The 16,538-nt window shown below is 41.2% G+C and overlaps 1 protein-coding gene and 1 pseudogene across 8 annotated transcripts in view; both read right to left on the reverse strand.

The window, feature by feature from the left end:
- The window catches only part of Tfdp2 (transcription factor Dp-2), a 207,423-nt gene that overhangs the window by 164,271 nt on the left and 26,614 nt on the right, over positions 1–16,538 (reverse strand). The window lies entirely within an intron of this gene.
- On the reverse strand, positions 15,797–16,409 carry LOC123455520 (annotated as a pseudogene).

The following is a 16,538-nucleotide window of genomic DNA, read 5'->3' on the forward strand; positions in this document are numbered from 1 at the left end:
TTGTCCTTCAGTCCATTTATATAATGTATTACATTTATCGATTTGCATATTTTGAACCATACTTGCATCTCTGGGATAAACCCTACCTGGTCAAGGTGAATGATCTTTCTGATATATTTTTGTATTCTCTTTGACAATATTTTGTTAACAATTTTTGCATCTATGTTCATGAGGAAGATTAGTCTGTAATTTTGTTTATTTGTTCTATCTTTGCCTGGTTTTGGTATAAGGGCGATGCTGGCTTCCTAGAAGGAGTTTGGTAGGTTCCTTCTTTTTCTATTTTATGGAAAAGTTTAACAAGCATTGGTATTAGTTCTTCCCTGAAGGTCTGGTAAAATTCACTGGTGAATCCATCTGAGCCTGGACTTTTTTTTTTTTTGCAGATAAAATACCAAGAACTCAATTTTTTCCAAGGTTATATACTTTGAATTATACAATCTTATCTTCCTGTAACAAATACAAAAAAAAAAAAAAAAATCAAGTTCTCTTACCCCACTTCTCCCCAGAAGTCTTGTCTACTAAGACATGGCAAGAATATTAATGTGACGCCTGCAAGGTGTTAACAGGCATACTCCCTGATTTTGAGCCATAAAAGTGAACAGAAGTGTGACTTAGCATCAATCTTGGCTTGCTCATAGTCTTAAAGCACATGAGAATAATACATGAGTTCTCTCACCTGCTAATGTCACTGCATTACTATTTCCTTGTCTACGAAGAGGTTAGGATCCCTTTCCAAAAAAATGCCTTAGAAATAGTCACTAACATGCATGTCTGTCTTAAATTTATTTTGAAACAGCACTTCAATGATACAACTTCAGGCAAATTAGTATGTTTTTCTTTTTTTAGCAGTTCATATCTCTACCTCCATTATACCCTTTAGATGTTATCACAAAATCATTGTGCTGTGAGCCTGGACTTTTTTAGTTGGGAGATTTTTGATAACCACTTAGATCTCCATATTTGTTATAAGTCTATTTAAGTGGTTAATCTCATCTTGAGATTTAAGTAGGTCATATAAATCAAGGAAATCATCCACTTCTTTCAGATTTTCAAAATTAGTGGAGTATATGTTCTTATAGTAAGTCCCTATGATTTTTTTAATTTCTATGGTATCTATTGTGATAGTGCCTTTTTCATCTCTAATTTTATTTTTTTGTTTCATTTATTTATTTGAAAGAGAGAGAGAGAGAAAGCAGGAGAGCGAGAAAGAATGGGCACGCCAGGGCCTCCAGCCACTGCAAACGAACTCCAGAAGCATGCGCCCCCTTGGGCATCTGGCTAACGTAGGTCCTGGGGAATCGAGCCTTGAACCGGGGTCCTTAGGCTTCACAGGCAAGTGCTTAACCACTAAGCCATCTCTCCAGCCCTCTAATTTTATTAATCTGTATCTCATCTCTCTTTTTTTGTTTAAGATTTGCTAAAGGTTTATCAATCTGGTTTATCCTTTCAAAGAACCAACTCTGTGTTTCATTAATTCTTTGGATTTTTTTGCTGTTTCTATTTCATTTGTGTCTGTCCTAATCTTTATTATTTCTTCTGGTCTACTGATTTTCGGTTGGCCTTGCTCTTCTTTTTCCAAGGCTTTAATAAGGTGAAGCATTGGGTCGTTTACTTGACAACTTTCTAATTTCTTAATATAGGCACTTAAAGCTATATATTTCCCTCTTAGGACTGCCTTCCTTGTGTCCCAAAGGTTTAGGTATGTTGTGTTCTCATTATCATTTGACTCTATGAATGCTTTGATTTCCTTCTTGATTTCATTGACCTACTTATCATTTGGTAGTGTATTGTTTACTTTCCACAATTTTGTGTATGCTCTATAGCCTTTCTTGCTATTGATTTGTAATTTGATCCCAGTGTGATCAGATAAAAGTGCAAAGACTTATTTCAATTTTCCTGTATTTGTTAAAATTTGTTTTGTGTCCTAATATATGGTCTATTTTAGAGAATGTTCCATGTGCTGATGAAAAGAATGTGTATTCTGCAGCATTTGGATGAAATGTCCTGTAGATATCTGTTAGGTACATTTGTTCTGTGATCTCATTTAATCCAGATGCATCTCTGTTTATTTTTTGCCAGGATGACCTGTTAATTGATGAGGGTGGGGTGTTGAAGTCACCCACTACCACTGTGTTTGGTGTTATCTGTGACCTTAGTTCTAGTAGTGTTTGTTTGATGAAGTTGGGAGCTCCCATGTTAGGTGTATATATGTTTAGGATTGTGATGTCCTACTGTTGGAGTGTGCCTTTAATCAGTATGAAGTGACTTTCCTTATCTTTTCTAACTAATGTTGGACTAAAGTCTACCTTGTCAGATATTAGGATAGCAACCCCTGCTTGTTTTCTAGGCCCATTTGCTTGAAATACCATTTTCCAACCTTTCACCCTAAGATAGTGTCCATCCTTTGTAGAAAGGTGAGTTTCTTGGAGGCAACAAATTGAAGGATCCTGCTGTTTAACGCACTCTTCAAACCCACATCTTTTGGTTGGGGCACTAAGATCATTAATATTAAGAGGTACTATTGAAAGGTATGCATTTATTTTTGGCATTTTTCTTGTTTTGTTGTTGTTCCAGGTTTTTGTTTGTGTTTTTTTGTTTGTTTGTTTTGTTTTTCAAGGTAGGGTCTCACTCTAGCCCAGGCTGACCTGAAATTCACTATGGAGTCTCAGGGTGGCCTTGAACTCATGGTGATCCTCCTACCTCTGCCTCCCAAGTGCTGGGATTAAAGGCGTGTGCCACCACGCCCGGCTTGTTCTTCCAGTTTTACCTTTGCTCTCTTGTACTAACTAGTATTTGTGTATGGTTGTTTTCCAGGTTCCTTATATGTGTGTTTTTCTTTCTCTTCAGCATGGAGGATCCTTTCAAGTATTTTCTGTAGAGCTGGTTTTGTCTTCAAATATTCCTTTAGACTGCTTTTATCGTGGAATGTCCTATTTCTCCATCTATCTGAATGATAGCTTTGCAGAATAAAGTAACCTTGGTTGACAGTTGTTATTTTCAGAACTTGGAATGCATCATTCCAAGCCCTTCTGGCTTTGAAAGCTAGTGTTGAGTAATCTGCTGTGATCCTGATGGGCCTGCTTTTGTATGTGACTTGATTTTTCTGTCTGCTTTCAATATATTCTCTTTGGTTTATATGTTTGGTAGTTTAATTATAATATGGTGAGGAGAGGTTCCTTCTAGGTTTTGTCCTTCTGGCGACCAAAAGGCTTCCTGTATCTGCATTAGCATCTCTTTCAATTTGCAGAAAGTTTTCTTCTATGATTTTGTTGAAAATGCCTACTATGCCTTTGGAGTAAAATTCTCCTCCTTCTACTACACTCTGACTTCTTATGTTTGATCTTTTCATAGTGTCCTGAATATCTTGAAATTCCCATTATTATTTTTCTATTAGTTTATCTTTCTCTTTGTTGGACTGTATTGTATCTGCCACCTGGTCTTCTAGTTTAGATATTCTGTCCTCTCCTTCATCCATTCTATTGGTGAGATTTTCTACAGGTTTTTTTTTTTTTATGTCATTGACTATATTCTTCATTGCTAGTAATTCTGACTGGTTTTTCTTTATTGATTCCATTTCCTTATTTATGTCTTGTATTGACCTTCTCACTTCATTAAATTGGTTTCCTGTGTCTTCTTTGATTCCTTTGATTTCTTCTTTCATTCCTTTGAGTACCTCCCTGATTTCTTTGAACATAAATTTATAATCATTCTTTTGAAATCTTTCTCAAGCATTTCCTCTAACTCATCCTCACTGGAGGTCATTTCTGATGCATTAATACTTTTTGGTGGATTTATATTGCCTTGACTTTTTTGTGCTCCTTGTGTTACGATGTACATATTTTCATATCTTTGATTAACTTAATGCTTGGATTTTCTAATTAGCTACAGTATTATTAGATGTATCAATCAATCTGATGTTATATATCTTCACAGTAGGAGCTTAAGGTGCTTGGTGTAGCTCTTAAGACTCTCATAGTAACTACAAATGTGACCTTAGATGTTGTGTTTGCCTGCTGTAAGAGTATTCAAGAATACTGAGTGGAACAAAATACAGGCAGATTCTAAAATTTAACTAAACAATGTACACATTCAATGAAATACAGCACAGAGTATTTATGCAAAAGTAGGTATTATGACTACCAGATCCTCAAACAAAATCACAGTCCCTTAAGATATGTGTTGACCCACACTCTTAATCCTGCCACCTAGGAGGCTAAGATTTCTGGTCTGTTGAGGGTTCCAAGTCAGGTTGTGAACATGTGAGATCATTCCCTGGTGTTATCCCAGTTACCTTTTGGGATGATTTTGGTCTCAATTATGCTGAGCTCCTTCTTGGGTCCCTTTTTTTACACTGTGGGTTTAGGTAGGCTGGCTGGGTTTGCTGTATTGCTACTCTGATCACCTGTCAGGTGCTGTGTAGGTGAGCTCCCTTCCCCAGGTCTCTGGTGCTTGCTGGTGCTTACATTGGTGGTGGGGGAGTTAGGCTGTGGATGGTGACTGATGTTTTCCCACTGGTCCTCGCAATCATCTTCCTTATGAGCTGCAGTCCTCCCTTCATGTTTCTTGAGTTTGCGAGGAGCTCCAATGTGAGTGTAAAGTCTCCTCACCTGGCTTTTCCTGTGGCTCAGACCAAGCCTTAGGGCTAGAGCCAAGTGAACCTGATGCCGCTGCTGCTGGAGCTGCTTCTGCCTGCTTCTGCGGGCTATAGACGCTCTGGATCTCTCCTACGTCTCTGCGGCAGTTGGTAATTTCTTATACACCTCACTTTTTAGTAGAAGAGTGTATTTTGCTGTGTTTTTTTTTTTCTTTTGGCTTTTTCTCCTCTAGGCTGCTTTGGCATGGTTCCTACGCCACCATCTTAACCAGAAGTCCTTAGTTTCTCTCTCTTCAAAAAATTTTTTCACAGTGCCAGGGGTGGGACACCTTCCACTGAATTATTGATCCTAGTGGTACAGAAGGAATATTACTGGTCTCTCAAGTCAAAACCCACTGTCATTACCACTCATGCAAAAGAAAATTAAACCTTAGGTCTGGGGAGATGACTCAGTGGCTAAATGTACTTGCTTCTAAAGTCTGCCAGATGGGGTTCAATTCCCTAGCACCTCCATGTAAAGCCAAACACAAAAAGTAGTGGAAGCTGGGCATGGTGGTGCACGCCTTTAATTCCAGCCCTTGGGAGGCAGAGGTACAAGAATCATTGTGAGTTTGAGGCCACCCTGAGACTACATAGTGAATTCCAGATCAGCCTGGGCTACAGTGAGATCCTATCTCAAAAAAAAAAAAAAAAAAAAAGTAGTGCAAGCACCTGACATTTGTTTGCAGTGGCCACAGACTCTGGTATATACACACATCTGTGCACACACACATGCATATACCAATAAATAAATGAAAAGAATAAATGAAATGAAAAGAAAATTAAGGTCATTAGCTGAAACAATGTCTTTCTGGATTACTAGAAAGAGGAAGATAAAATCTGTCCTGTGATCCCTGGAACTGACTCTACTTTCTTTCTTTTAATGAGAATGGGACCTTGCTGATACATTACTTTCATGTGGTAGAAAGTCTGATATTGGTAAACCCTTAAATGAAAGTAATGTACATTATGAATGGCTTTCCTTCTGACTAGTGTGGTGAACTCAAACTATAATATGATGGAGAAAACAAAAATAAATACAATAAATCACTTTTTGTTTATTGCTACAAACTGTTCAGCATTGCTTTTTATTTTGTTTTGTTTGGCTTTGCTTCATTTTGTTTTAAATACTGAGGATTGAACCAAAGGCCTCATGCATGCTAGGCAAGCACTGTATCTGTGCCCTCAATGCAAAATTGTGCACTTTTAAAAAACTATTTTCAAACTTTATTCTTACATATTTATTTGAGAGAGAGAGAGAGAAAAAAAAAAGGAATCAGAGAGGAGAAGAGAGAGAATGGGTGCACCAGGGCCTCCAGCCACTGTAAATGAACTCTGGACACACGCATCCCCTTGTGCATCTGGCTTAAGTACGTCCTAGAGAGTTGAAAGGGATCCTTTGGCTTTGCAGCGAAATGCCTTAACTGCTAAGCCATCTCTCTAGCCCTAAAATTGTGCATTTTTAAAAGTGAAAAGGCTGAATTATTTTTATACTGCTTACATTTTTTTTTTTTGAGGCAGGGTTTCCTTCTATCCTAGGTTGACCTATGATTCACTCTGTACCCAAGGCTTACCTCCAAGTCACAGCAATCTTCCTATTTCACCCCTCTTGAATGCAAGAGGGAGGGCTGCTAAGAGATCAGATTGGATGCCCTATCTTCAGACCACTTTTGTCTCCCCACAGGCAGATCAGTGGAAGCCTCTGAAAGACTCTTAGGAAGTGATACCAGAGGTACTAAATTGTTTTCCAAAGACTAAGTTATTTGCATTCTAATTCTTTTAAACTCAGCAGCATCAGCTATATTTGTGATATTTTTGTTGCTTATTTTGGAGACAGGGTCTTGCTATGTAGCCTAACCTGGCATGGAATTCCCAATCCTCTTGCCTCCTTCCTCCTGCCTTCAAAAACTAGAATTATAGGTGAGCCTTACTATATTGGCTGTTTTGTTACTTATTTTTCCCCTCTCGATTTTCTTATTCTTTGACACAGTCTCATGTAGTCCAGGCTAACCTCGAAATTGCTACGTAACCAAGAACAGCCTTGAATTCTTGATCCTCCACTTCCACCTATAAACTGTTAGGATTACAGACATGGGCTACCAGAAAGCTGCCTCTCCTTTTCTCAACTCCCCAAAAGCTGTGCTACCAACCAGATAATCCCTAACTATTATTGTGAACATTGTCTATTCCCTACTGCCCTATCAGTGGCCCTGGTTGGAGGTCAGTGTTGTAATACCTCCAACAATGTTCTTTTTTTTTTTTTTTTTTTGGTTTTTCAAGGTAGGGTCTCACTCTAGCCCAGGCTGACCTGGAATTCACTCTGTATTCTCAGGGTTGCCTTGAACTCACAGCGATGCTCCTACCTCTGCCTCCCGAGTGCTGGGGTTAAAGGCATGCACCACCACGCCCGGCTCAACAATGTTCTCTATACTCCAAATTGCTCTGGTTATACATAGTCTTTTATGTTTCCATATGAATTTTTATATTTTTTTCTAATTCTGCAGACAGTGCGGACAAGTGATTTAAGACAGGGAAGGGGAGAGAACAGAGCTAGAGACACAGATACCATCTTAAAAGCATGGACATGCACAAGAGATTTGGGAAGATCTCACATGAGATGAAAGTAAGTCTGAATTGTCAGCTAGTCACTGAAAGTGAATTCAGTGTGACAAGAGGGTAAGGTTCATTTACTTGCTCAAAAAGCACGTATTCTGTGCCTAATGTGTGCCCCAATCTACTAAAGAAAAATAAAACAATTCTAGCCTTCAAGGAAAAACAATAACATAAATACAGAATCACATGTTGCATAGTACTCCCATATGAGGCAAATATGCCAAGCACTATATAAACGCATAAATAAAGCAGTGGTTCTAACCCACTTGGAGCACAGGAGATCAAGTTACCACTTGAGTCAATTAAATCAACACTAAAGAAAAACAGCAGCCGGGCGTGGTGGCGCACGCCTTTAATCCCAGCACTCGGGAGGCAGAGGTAGGAGGATCACCATGAGTTCGAGGCCACCCTGAGACTACGTAGTGAATTCCAGGTCAGCCTGAGCCAGAGTGAGACCCTACCTCGAAAAACCAAAAAAAAAAACAACAGGAAAGTTGGTTAGGACAAGAGTCATGGGTGCATGCAAATTACAAGGGGGAAATTTGACAGGAGCAGGATTTGTACTATTTATTTATTATTACTTTTGTAGTGCTAGAGATTGGACCCAGGGCCTCTAGAATGCTAGGCAAGTGCTTTGCCAATGAGCTACTTACTTAGTCCGCCCATGTTTGTCTTACTGACAGTGAGTCAAAGCATGTGCCTGTCATCTCAGCACTTAAGAGGTAAAGAGAATCAGGAATTCAAGGCCAGAACTATATAAAAAATGAGTTCAAAGCAGGGCTGGAGAGATGGCTTAGCGGTTAAGCACTTGCCTGTGAAGCCTAAGGACCCCGGTTCTAGGCTCAGTTCCCCAGGTCCCACGTTAGCCAGATGCACAAGGGGGCGCACGCGTCTGGAGTTCGTTTGCAGAGGCTGGAAGCCCTGGCGTGCCCATTCTCTCTCTCTCCCCCTCTATCTGTCTTTCTCTCTGTGTCTGTCGCTCTCAAATAAATAAATAAATAAAATTTAAAAAAAATTAAAAACAAAGACACAGAGGCTGAGTTGGTAGAGTGCTTGTCTAGCCTGTAGGAAGCCCTGGATGAGGGGAGGAGAGGTCAGGCAAGATGCAGTATCCCAGTACGCACAAGGTTGCATACCATGTCTTCCCACAAAGAAGCTAATGAAGATTTACATGAGGAATAATGGAACTCAACAGTCTGTTGCAGCTAATCAGCTTACAGAACACAGGCCATCAGCCAAAAAACTATGTGACTTCTGGGGGGAAACTGACTCAAGAGAAAAAGCTTTGGAGTTAACAATTCCCAGTAGACAGTTTTTACCAACTTTCTGTTTCTCTGCTATGTGTATGTGGTATGGGCACCTGTATGGTATGTATGTGCATGTGGAGGCTGGAGTTCAATGTCAGGTATCTTCCTCAATTGCTTGCCACATTGTTTTTATTGTTGCTATTGTTTTGTTATGGCATTTTCATTGTTTGTTTGTTTTCTTGTTTTTGTTTTTCGAGAGAGGGTGTTACTCTAGCCCAGGCTGACCTGGAATTCACTATATAGTCTCAGCATGGCCTTGAACTCATGGAAATCCTCCTACCTCTGCCTCCAGAGTACTGGGATTAAAGGTGTACACCTGGTGGCACCTTCAAGTAGAATTTGTTTTTGTTGACTGCCATCCCTTCTCCTATCTTCTTCCTGCCAAGCTCCTCCCCTGTACTTTCTTCCTTCAGTTTGCATGTTATAGTGTCCTTCTGCCAATCTCTCTCCACTCTTCCAGCTCCTATCTTTATATCCACTTTTGGTTATAATTTTATGGTTTTGGTTTTATCCACATTTGCTCCCCCCACCCTGATATATCCAAACTTATAGAGATTACAGGCTAAGACCCACATATCAGAGAATATATGATTTTGATTTTGGTCTTACTGAGTTTCAGTCACTTCGCTTAATATCCAAATCCATCTACTTTCTTTCATATTTCACAATTTCATTTTCTGTATTGTTCATTTTTTGAGGCAGGGTCTTGAGACTAAACCTAGGGCTTACTGACTCAGCTGGACTGCTGACTAGCAAGCTCTGGGGGTCCTCCTGTCTCTGCCTCCCCAGGGCTGCGATGACAGGTGTGTGCTGCAATGTTCAGCTCTTTAGTGGGTGCTAGAGATGGACACTCAAGTCCTCACACTTATGGGACAAGCACTGAGGCATCTGTCCATGCATCTACTAGCTTTTTATTGCCTTACTCTCATTTCTGAACTATAAGGGGAAAGCTGTAAGATGAAACAGAGGCCAAACTAACACAACAGGAGACACCAAATTAATGAATGAGAGAAGAAGGAGGAGAGCAGGTGGAGGGAGAGACAACAAGAACACAAATAAATATATTGAGCCAGTCACAGTGTCATACAACTATAATTCCAGCACTCAGAAGGCAAGTCTGTGCTAAATGTTAAGACTCTATTTAAAAAAAAAAAAAAGGACCAGGCATGCTGGCGCACACCTTTAATCCCAGCACTCAGGAGACAGAGGTAGGAGGATTGCCATGAGTTCGAGGCCACCCTGAGACTACATGGTGAATTCCAGGTCAGCCTGAGCTAGAGAGAGACCTTACCTCAAAAAAAAAAAAAAAAAAAAAAAAAAAAAAAAAAAAAAGGTGGGGGCTGGAGAGATAGCTTAGTGGTTAAGGCATTTGCCTGTGAAGCCTAAAAACTTAGGTTCGATTCCCCAGTATCCAAATAAGCCAGATGCAAAAGGGGCACATGCATCTGGAGTTTATTTGCAGTGGCTAGAGGCCCTGGTGTGCTTATTCGGTCTCTATTCTCTCTCTCTCTCTCTCTCTCTCTCTCTCTCTCTCTCTCTCTCTCCTTGCAAATAAATAAATTTAGAAAATAGATAAAAAGGATTGTTACTTAATGAAAACATTTCATTTTGTGCAATAAGAAACAGTACCAACAAAATTAAAATGGTAACCACATAATGTGGAAAGTTTGTAAAACACATACCTAACAAGGCTTGACATGCAGACTATAGGAAAATTTCCTAAAACTCAACTTAAAAATAAGCAAAAGAGGGCGAGAGATTACTTAGTGGTTAAGGCACTTGCCTGCAAAACCAAGAACTAAGTCTGATTCCCCCGTAACCACGTAACCCTGATACACATGGTGGTGCATGTATCTGGAGTTCATTTGCAGCAGCTGAAGGCCCTGGTGCTCCCATTCTGTCTCTCTCTTTCAAATAAATAAATAAATTTTTTAAAATAGGCGAAAGATGAAGCCAGGCATGGTGGCGCAAGCCTTTAATCCCAGCACTGGGGAGGCAGAAGTAGGAAGATCGCAGTTCAAGGCCACCCTGAGATTACATAGTGAATTCCAGGTCAGCCTGGACCAGAGTGAGACCCTACCTCAGGAAAAAAAAAAAAAAAGGCAAAGGAGTCCTATAGTTCCAGCTACAGATGGGAGACCCTCATCAATGGAAAACAAAACAAACACACAAAAAGGCAACCACCTCATAAAGCAGTAATTCCAGGTTTGGATGCGTACCCCATGTAAGTGAATGCAGAGTCTCAATCACTTATTTTGGTTTGGCTTGAGAGAGGGTTTCACTATATAATCTGGGCAGGCCTTGAATTTGCAGCAATGCCACCGCCTCTGCCTCCTAAATACCTGGATTACAGGCAAGTGCCACCACACCCAAATATCAAAAAGATATCTGTATACTTATGCTTGTATAGTTAAAATGTAGAAACAGGGCTGGGGATACGATTTAGTGGTCAAGGCACTTGTTGGCAAAGACAAAGGAATGCAGGTTCAATTCCCCAGTACTATGTCTGGAGTTCATTTGCAGTGGCTAAAGGCTCTGGCATGCCCATTCTGTTGCGCGCGCGCACGCGCGCGCGCACGCGCGCGCTCTCTCTCTCTCTCTCTCTCGCCCGCCCCCTCTTAAATAAATTAATTAAATTCTTAAACTGTATAAACAAGTGTCTACTGAAATACAGATGGTTAGTCAAAGTGAATAATGTAAATACAATGGAGTATTATACTGTATGATTAAATTCTCATATATGCTGTAACAATGCTAAAGCCTAAAAGCATTATAAAATGCAAAATAACCCAGTTAGAAAAGGCAAACATGACAGAAGGTAAAATGGCAGTTGCCAGTAGTTTGGGAAGGTGCAGAAATAGAGAACTATTACTTAACTAGTAGAGTTTCAGTGCTGCAAGCTCAAAAGAGTTCTGGAGATGGATGGTGGGTGATGGTGGCACATAATATGAATGTACTTTATAACACTAAGCTGTGAATTTAAAAACAGTTGAGAAGGTAAATTTTACATTCATTTTAAAATTAAAAAATCTGGCTGGGTGTGGTGGCACACACCTTCAATCCCAGCATTTAGGAGGCAGAGCTAGAAGGACCATCATGAGTTCAAGGTCACCCTGAGACTACATAGTGAATTCCAGGTCAGCCTGAGCTACAGTGAGACCCTACCTCAAAAAGAGAGAGAGAGAGAGAGAGAGAGAGAGGGAGGGAGGGAGGGAGGGAGGGAGGGAGGGAGGGAGGAAGGGAGAGAAGGAAACTGGATGACTAGAGTTGTATCACCGGTGAGAAGCACTTGTCCACCATGTGAAAGAGCCTGATGGTTTAGTTCCAAGTATGGCAGAAACAGAAAAGAAAAGAACAGAACAGAACTCTGGAGGGAAAGATGTCAAAGAGAAAAATAGATCACGTACAGAGGAATAACAGTTACACTGCACAAGATGTCTCTGCAATGTGACAACAAAAACAGAACAAAGCCACACCCTAGAGGCACAAAGTAAAAACAGTATCAAATTATCAGGGTAGGGCTGGAGAGATAGATGGCTTAGCGGTTAAGTGCTTGCCTGTAAAGCCTAAGGACCCCGGTTCGAGGCTCGCTTCCCCAGGTCCCACGTTAGCCAGATGCACAAGGGGGCGCACGCGTCTGGAGTTCGTTTGCAGAGGCTGGAAGCCCTGGCGCACCCATTCTCTCTCTCTCCCTCTATCTGTCTTTCTCTCTATGTCTGTTGCTCTCAAATGAATAAATAAATAAAAATTTAAAAAAATATATTTAAAAAAAATTATCAGGGTATAAAAAGAACACAGGGACTGGAGAGATGGTTCAGTGGTTAAAGGCACTTGCTGGGAAAGTGTCCCAGCCCAAGATCAATTCCACAGTACCCACATGAAGTGATGCATGTATCTGGAGTTTGTATGCAGTAACAAGAGGTGCTATCACACCCATATACTCTCTCTCAAATATTTTTTTTTTAATTTAAGAATATAATACTACTATTCAAGCTGGAGAGATGACTTAGCAATTAAGGCACTTGCCTGCAAAGTCAAAGGACCCAGGTTCTAGTCCCCAGGACCCATGTAAGCCAGATGCACAAGGTGGAGGATGTGTCTAGTTGGTTTGTAGCAGCTAGAGGCCCTGGCACACCCATTCTCTCCTTCCCTCCCCCTCTCTCTCTCTCTTTCTTTCTCAAATAAATAAATAAGATATTTTAAAAACAAAAAAAATCCACTACTTTTCAAAGAAGGTGAGAAGCTGAGGAGATGTCTCAGTGGATAAAGCACTTGATACACAATTCTGAGTGCCAACTTTGGATTCCCAGTCCTCGCATCAAAGTCAGAAGCTGTGGTGCGCGTCTGTAATCCCAGTACACCTATGGCCAGGAAAAAGGCAGAAACAGGAAGACTTCCTGGAAGCTTGGAAACGGAGGGTGAACAACAAGAAGCGCCACCTCAAATGAAGTAGAAGAGGAGGACCAAGCCAAAGATGTCCTCTAGGACTAGCCTTGATGGCACACACCTTTAATCCCAGCACTTGGGAGGCAGAGGTAGGAGGACCAATGTGAATTCGAGGCCAGCCCAAGACCACAGAGTGAGTTCCAGGTCAGTCTGGGCTAGGATGAAACCCTATCTCAAAAAAACAAAAGAAGAAAGTTGTCCCTGACCTTCACACATCACACTGTGGTATAAGTGCACCTGCACTAACACACAAACACATATATAACATACACTACAAAAACAAGTAAATAAATAAAATGTAAAAAAATGAGGGTGAAATACAAACATCTTTATATGTTGATGCTTTAATAAAAAAACTTCAGGCCGGGCGTGGTGGCGCATGCCTTTAATCCCAGCACTCGGGAGGCAGAGGAGGAGGATCGCTGTGAGTCTGAGGCCACCCTGAGACTACATAGTGAATTCCAGGTCAGCCTGAGCCAGAGTGAGACCCTACCTCGAAAAACCAAAAAAAAAGAAAAGAAAAGAAACTTCAGGACTCCACATACTTGGGCTGCAAGGTCACTGAGAAATCCTGCTGGAGGTGAGCTGAAAACCGCCTCCATGTAGACCAGCTGACAGAAAGCTGGAAAACCATGCTACATGCAGTTCAATGGGAGAGAGAGCAGTCACCAGTGGAGATACTCAATGGTGGACACTGCAAGCCTTATATTTGGCCAGCCAGGCCAAATAAGTAAATAGGTGCAATAGTGGCACATCTGTTATGGGAGAAACCAACTGCCCTCTAGTTGGATTGGAGGCCCACTCCATGGGAGGGAATACATCCCTGATGCTGAAAACCTACAATAGGAGTAGTCATGAGCCCTAGGGGTGTAATGTCTGCTGATGTCTGGATAAATGTATATACTATGTTCATCAAACTGCCCAGTAAGCACTTCTGTTAATGTTCATACCCATATATTAATGCTATTCTCCCTTTTGGTTAGAAAAGTTTATCTTTTTAGATGGCAGTGATCTTGGGATGACTCAGAAGGCACCATGGTGCTGAGAAGAAGTGACAGAGGAGTGCTGAGCACTGCAATATCTCTACCACACCTTTCAAGGTTCAGGGTGCATTGACGTGGCAGAAAGAATGTAAGAGCCAAACGAAGGGTAGGGCTCCTTACAACGTGCTCCTCCAGGCACAAAATGGCCTGGATATCCATGACTTCACAGTGCCTGACACTACCTACATAAGACCATAACATCAAAATAAAAGAGACTGATTGAGAAGGGGAGGGGATATAATAGTGAGTGGAGTTTCCAAGGGAAGGTGGGGGGAGGGAATTACCATGGGATATTGTTTACAATTATAGAAGTTGTCAATAAAATAAATAAAATTTAAACAAAAACTTCAGGGCTGGAGAAATGGCTTAGCAGTTAAGGCGCTTGCCTGAGAAGCTTAAGGACTCAGGTTTGGTACCCCAATACCCTACCTCAAAAACCAAAAAAAGAAAGAAAAAAGAAATGAGATACTACTCTAGCTCAGGTTGACCTAGAACTTACTCAGCTCAGGCTAGCCTTGAACTCACAGAGATCCTTCTACCTTAGCATCCCAGGTGCATGAGCCACTACACCACCACTCCATGTGTATCCCTTTAGACCTTCCTCCATAGAGGAAGATCATTCTTCAAGGGGATACAAGTAGCTCCACTCACCTGCTAGAATCTCCAAATAAGCTCTCAACAAAAGGTATTGGACAGGTATGGTAGATGACACCTGTAATCACAGCCCTTGAGAGGCTGAAGCAAGAAGACAGACAGGAGTTTGAGGTTAGTGCCACCTAAGCAGTGAGTAAGACCTCTGGCTACAGAGTAAGATCATGTCTCAGAAATGGCTTACTGTAGCACACTACGGGGAGAGGTAGAGAAAGAGAGAATGAGAGGGAACCCCCAAAACACACTTAGAAAAGAAAAAAAGTCCACACCTAAATGTGGATGTAGGCTTCAGGGAACTCACTATGTAGACCAGACTGGCATTGAGTTTGCAGTGAAATTCCTACCTCTACATTACAGATACATGCTACCTTGCATGGGGTCCAGGTGTTTGTTTGGTTTTCTGTATTTTTTTTTTCAAATTCCTTTCCAAGGTGGTACTTTCATTTCATTTATTTATCCTTTTTTTTTTTGAGGTAGGGTCTTGCTCCAGCCCAGGCTGACCTGTAATTCACTATGTAGTCCCAAGGTGGTCTCAAACAGCGATCCTCCTACCTCCACCTCCCAAGTGCTGGGATTAAAGGTGTAAACCACCACATCTGACTTCCAAGATGGTACTTTCAGATTACATACAAGTAAATAATTAGCAAGTTTTCTGAAATGTATACCTCATTGTCAAGTGTCACATGTCCCTGGAGACCTACATTTATGATTTATCTCATCAAACAGGCAGAGAACAGATTTATTTACTTTTTTTTTTAATTTTTATTTTATTATTTATTTGAGAGCGACAGACACAGAGAGAAAGACAGATAGAGGGAGAGAGAGAGAATGGGCGCGCCAGGGCTTCCAGCCACTGCAAACGAACTCCAGACGCATGCGCCCCCTTGTGCATCTGGCTAACGTGGGACCTGGGGAACCGAGCCTCGAACCGGGGTCCTTAGGCTTCACAGGCAAGCGCTTAACCGCTAAGCCATCTCTCCAGCCCAGATTTATTTACTTTTTTCTCTATCTAATAACTAGATTTTTTTTTAAAAAAAAAAGCTAAACTCTCTCAAAAGGAAACATAAATGACATGATAAACATGGGCCTTTCCTGTTAGGCCTCTATGCCTTAGGAGCATCAAGTTCATTCTTCTTCTTGTTAGCACTGCTGGTTCTGCCCACCATGTAGAATTCTCTGTTGGGAATGATATTGATAAAATATGCAAGGTGATTGGCCATGGCATAAAAAGCTGCAATGGCGGCTATGTCCCAGGCATCTTTTCGGCTGAAACCATGTGCTTGAAGCTTTGTGAAATAGTCATCTGTTATCTCTTCAACTTGGGTAACAGCAAATGCAAATTCCAGCATTGCTTTTTCTCGAGCAGCAAGATCAGACTTTCTCCAATTTACACAGACTTGGTCAGAGAGCACCAGATCTTTTGAGTGCCCTATACAGGGCACTATGGACAACCACATTATATAGGCACTTTCCAGCCAGGCTGGTCACCACAATGATGAGTTCCTTGTCAGCTTTGCTGAGCTGGCAGTACTGTAAGGTGTCTTTTAGGCCAAGATTTCAAATTTGTCCACATCCTCCTGTTTCTTTGTTGTAGATGGCGTTGTAATAAGCAAAGAAGGCTCTGAATTCTGATGGCCGGTAAGACAACACTTTAAATATATTTGGTAAAAATCCTACCGGCGTCCGCAGGGGCCCCAGGCGCCCGAGCACAGACATGTCCACGGCTCCCCCATTGTGTATTGTTTTTGAAGCAGAGTTTCACATAGCCCAGGCTGGCCTTGAATTCTAGTCTTGAACTCCTGATCCTCCTATCTTCCAAATCCTGACATTTGGTTGAGCCACCAC

Source organism: Jaculus jaculus, chromosome 17 (assembly GCF_020740685.1).
Source record: "Jaculus jaculus isolate mJacJac1 chromosome 17, mJacJac1.mat.Y.cur, whole genome shotgun sequence".
NCBI lineage: Eukaryota > Metazoa > Chordata > Mammalia > Rodentia > Dipodidae > Jaculus > Jaculus jaculus.